General features: G+C 58.0%; 1 non-coding gene and 1 pseudogene across 1 annotated transcript; both read left to right on the forward strand.

Moving 5' to 3' along the window:
* Window positions 1-4270: 4270 nt before the first annotated feature.
* Window positions 4271-4424, forward strand: LOC144193164 (5.8S ribosomal RNA). Its single transcript, XR_013325642.1, has one exon. It is a non-coding gene; the product is annotated as a 5.8S ribosomal RNA (ribosomal RNA).
* A 454-nt stretch (window positions 4425-4878) lies between these two features.
* Window positions 4879-5000, forward strand: part of LOC144193166 (28S ribosomal RNA) — a 5567-nt pseudogene continuing 5445 nt past the window's right edge.

Below are 5000 nucleotides of genomic sequence, written 5' to 3' on the forward strand. Positions count from 1 at the left end.
CGGCATGAATTGATGGTAAAAATCCTTATTAACCCCTGGCTGAATACGAATGAATCTGGTGTCAAAAGAAAGAACTCATCCAAGTGACGGGTCGCTGCTTGGGCAACAGCTTCGCCGTCGGAGAAATGAAATACACGGGTCGCTGCTTGGGCAACAGCTTCGCCGTTGTGGAAATGAAATGAGGTGTCGCTGCTTGGGCAACAGCTTCACCATTGGAGAAAATACGGGTCGCTGCTTGGGCAACAGCTTCGCCGTTGGATGAACTCAAAAATATGGTCACGGGGTCCGCTGCTGGGGCACAGCGGTCACCCCTAGGTACGGGTCGCTGCTTGGGCAACAGCGTCGCCGATGGAAGAAATTACGGGTCGCTGCTTGGGCAACAGCGTCGCCGTCGGAGAAATGAACTCTACGGGTCCGCTGCTGGGGCACAGCGGTCGCCGGTGGTGAAAAAAAAAATGAAAGGAGTACGGGTCGCTGATGGGGCACAGCGTTCACCGTGACTCGAAATGAACTCGAAAGCCACGGGGTGCTGAAGAGGGCACAGCGCAAACCCCGATTGGCGACCGCGTGGGGACGGCTCGCGCGTCCGTGTTCCCGGCGATAACGGTGAGGTTTCTGGTGCGTGCGACCGGCGATTGACCGGAGGCTAAGGTACTGCGGGTGGTGGACCCCACTCGTCCAAGGCCCCTCCGCGTCAGGGCTGACCATCGTCACTGTCACTGCATCCGCTCCGGGGCTCGTGCGTGCGAGTGGGCGTTCTCGGTCAAAGAGGTATAGTGAAAGTGTGAGGGGCGGCTGTTCGAGCCGTGTACCGAACAACGGAGAGGTTTCTGGCGCGTGCGATCGGCGATTGGCCGGAGGCTAAGGTACTGCGGGTGGTGGACCCCACTCGTCCAAGGCCCCTCCGCGTCAGGGCTGACCATCGTCGCTGTCACTGCAACCGGACGGTCACGGTCCGTGCGGTCGTCTCGCTCTCTTAAAGAGCAGTGCGACAAGACGGGCCAGGGTATAGTGCTTGCAAAGCCGGGATAACGGTGAGGACATAGTGCGTGCGACCGGTGATTGGCCGGAGGCTAAGGTACTGCGGGTGGTAGACCCCACTCGTCCAAGGCCCCTCCGCGTCAGGACTGACCATCGTACTTTATCTGCATCCGCCTCGGTCGCGTGGGTGCGGCTTGGCACGTATGACCACGTCACGCTAAAGACAACGGGGGCAGTGGAACTGAACGTGCGCAGCATAACGAAAGCCGGGATAACGGTGAGGACATAGTGCGTGCGACCGGTGATTGGCCGGAGGCTAAGGTACTGCGGGTGGTAGACCCCACTCGTCCAAGGCCCCTCCGCGTCAGGACTGACCATCGTCACTTTATCTGCATCCGCCTCGGCCTAGTATGTAATGTGGCGGTCGTCTCGCCCGTGTCTTCTGTCGGCAGGGTATAGTCGTGTGGAGGGATGGCTCGTGCGAGCTCGTGGACTGAACAACGGAGAGGTTTCTGGCGCGTGCGATCGGCGATTGACCGGAGGCTAAGGTACTGCGGGTGGTAGACCCCACTCGTCCAAGGCCCCTCCGCGTCAGGGCTGACCATCGTGCTGTCACTGCAACCGGACGGTCCCCCGCGAGCGCGTTTCGTCTCGCTCTGGCCAATTGGAGAGCCGTGACAACAAGAGCGATGCGTCTGACTCATTCGAGGTCACGGATAACGGTGAGGACACGGTGCGTGCGACCGGTGATTGACCGGAGGCTAAGGTACTGCGGGTGGTAGACCCCACTCGTCCAAGGCCCCTCCGCGTCAGGACTGACCATCGTCACTGTCTCTGCATCCGCCCGGCTGAGTTTGTTCAGCGGTCGTCTCGTTCACGTTCCACACAACCGCGCGTCGGTTTGGGATAGCTGGGTCGGCGAGACGCCGAGAGAAGAGAGTGCGTTCGAAGCTGGATAACGGTGAGGACTGGTGCGTGCGACCGGTGATTGGCCGGAGGCTAAGGTACTGCGGGTGGTAGACCCCACTCGTCCAAGGCCCCTCCGCGTCAGGACTGACCATCGTCACCTTATCTGCATCCGCCCGGTGGGGATCTGCACCGTCGACCCAAGCATGAAAACCCTCGTGTCGGTTCGGGCGAGAAAAAAGAGTTCAAGGGAAAAAGGCAACGATTTCACCATTCGAGTTCATGTGGAGGACAAAAAGAGGACAAAATGGAAACGAAATGACCATGAGTTCATCGATGGAAATGAGGACAATACTGACGAATATGGAGAGTTCTAAAATTTTGCCAAATGACACCGATGGTTGACGAGAATCCCTAAGCCACGGGGTGGGATACAAACCTGAACTAAAGACCTGCCATAGTCCGGTTTTTTTTCCCAAAAAGGGCGCATGTGGACGGAGGGCACACATGGAAACCTAACCACCAGCCGAGCCATTGCCGGAGGAAATATAACGATATGCCAAATACCATAGCCTTTGGGACAAAGCCGATTCTTGGAGGACAACAAAAATGAGACATGGTACTTGGTGAAGCACCGGACATATGGAGCCACAGGGGCCAGAAAAAGAGCCGATAGTACAGGGCAAGATGTGATGTGACGGTAACGGACATGTGTTAATGATGGTGGACATGTGTTACGAGATGAAATGCTTGGAAATCACGTAAAGAACCGATGCGTGAATGAAAATGAAAACAGATCATGTTGGGACCAGGTTGGGAACCCCTCCACAGTCTGCGACAAAAAAGCTTCCCGTGTGGGATTATTCCGGTAATAAGAAGGGAGTCAGGTGCCCGGTACCTGTACGCCACTATGAAGGCCTCTGGTGGTTGTACGCTGGTTTAAAGACTCGATTTACCCCCGCCTTGACAAATCGAGCGCCACAAAAAGTTGCGCCGTAAAAGGGCCCTGACTTTCCTTGTTGGTTCGGGTTGGCATCGCCGGGGCTTGTGAGATAAGTGCCTATTCTAGGGGGATGGAGTACACAATCTCTACGACCTCTTTGGTGCCTCTGGGTGGTTCAGGCCCGTGGGAAAAGCCTCAGAGCCGCTTCCTTGAGGAGCCGCGGGTGACTCACGGGTTACGTCATCGCCTGGAGGTGTCGGGAGTTCTTTGTTTTGTTTTGCGAAAAACCCCCGTCACGAGAAACTGTGCTTCTTCTCGGTTTGTTACGGTTGCACGCAGGTGCCGCCGGCCGTTCCCACAGTTTTCTCGTCGTGTCACCGGGCTGCTTGCGGCTATCGGTAGATGCACTGTGCACGTCTCCCTGCCACGAAAGGAAGGAGTGAAGGAAGGTTGGCAAATAACCGAATCGATCGCGTGACAAGGTACAGGGCGATCGCACGTATTGACGTGAGGCATAACGAGAGGGGGTTGGGCCTAGGGCCGGCCCCGGAGGTATCCGTCCCTGTCGATTCTCTCTCTGGGTTGACGCGCAAGAGCACGGGCATGGCAGTCCGCGCGTGCGTCCCCGGGCTAGTCTCCGGCAGCGGCGTTCCGCCTCTTAGGGTAGTCGGGCGCCGAATCCCTCCCTCTCGCCCGGACCGGACTTTCGAAGGCTCATGTAGATGGCACTTATAGACGTGTCGGGGCCCGAGAAACAATGGTCCCGCACCGCCGAGGCCGGAATGGTTACAGTTTACTGTAACCGCTATAGTCAACGTAAAGGGGTGCACGTTGCCCGTCTCTGATGCGATGAAGGTTCGGGAAGATCGATTCGATGGACGGTGGTCGAGCCCGGATCCATTACGGCGACCACCACGGACAAGGTACCCGGTTCCGCTTTTGCTCGTCTGGCGCGTGCCAACAAAACGGGGGTATATGGGTTGCCACCCGGCCCGGTCTTGTGCTACGCTCGGAGTGTTCTGGGGTTCGGGAGCCGTGGGAAAAGCCTCAGAGCCGCTTCCTTGAGGAGCCGCGGGTGACTCACGGTGCTACGTCACCGCATTCCTCCGAGGACAGTAGTTACGCCGGATCACCGGTCCCATTACCTGGCCTTCGGCGACATCTCAACGCTCACCCCTTGGGCCCCACTTTACCCAAGTCGGGATGAACCTAGGATGGGGGGAGCTCTTGATCGACCCTAGGCCCCACCGCCTAACTCAGCCAAATCAGGGGTGGATAAACCGTGCCCGCCTTGGGAGCAATAGACCTTCCGATGCTTTGCCAACTCAGGTGTTGCGATCTTGAAAGGTGTCTCCGGGCATCACTGCTCTACATGGGTGGCCGGGCAGCGGGGGGCTGACCCGGGCGGCCGCCTGGAGATGTCGGGAGGCACCTGTAGACAACTCTCAGCGGTGGATCACTCGGCTCGTGCGTCGATGAAGAACGCAGCTAGCTGCGAGAATTAATGTGAATTGCAGGACACATTGATCATCGACACTTTGAACGCAACTCGCGGCCCCGGGTCCCTCCCGGGGCCACGTCTGTCTGAGCGTCGCCTGACATTCAATCGGGCCCGACCGCGGCGGTGAGGGGCGGCACCGTTCCGCGGCGTGGCCCGCGACTGGGGATGCAAGATCGGGGAAAGTGTTATGCCAGCACGCACCCCGACCCCCTAAGTAAAGCCAGATACGGGGCTCGTCCATGCCCGTACAGAGAAGTGGTCGAGAGAGCGAGATTTCGGGGAACATGCATATGTGAGCGAGGCATGTCGTTGAGATCCACAAAGACCTCACAGTCCGCGGTCACGAGGCGGTCATTTGGATAGTAACCACCGACCCGTGAGTGTCCCTCCGCAAAATGGACTGGATCCGAGGCAAAAACAACACGGACCGAAGGCGCCGGCGCGTGGTGCGCGGACACCCGCGTCGGCAGGGCGATAACCGAAAAAAATGAAATAAAAGGATCTCCTCCCCGAATCTCAATCGATCGAACCGCGGCTTTTATGGTTCCGACCTCAGATCAGACGGGGCTACCCGCTGAATTTAAGCATATTACTAAGCGGAGGAAAAGAAACTAACTAGGATTCCCCTAGTAGCGGCGAGCGAAGCGGGAAAAGCCCAGCGCTGAATCC

Source organism: Stigmatopora nigra, unplaced genomic scaffold (genome assembly GCF_051989575.1).
Source record: "Stigmatopora nigra isolate UIUO_SnigA unplaced genomic scaffold, RoL_Snig_1.1 HiC_scaffold_131, whole genome shotgun sequence".
NCBI classification, from domain to species: domain Eukaryota; kingdom Metazoa; phylum Chordata; class Actinopteri; order Syngnathiformes; family Syngnathidae; genus Stigmatopora; species Stigmatopora nigra.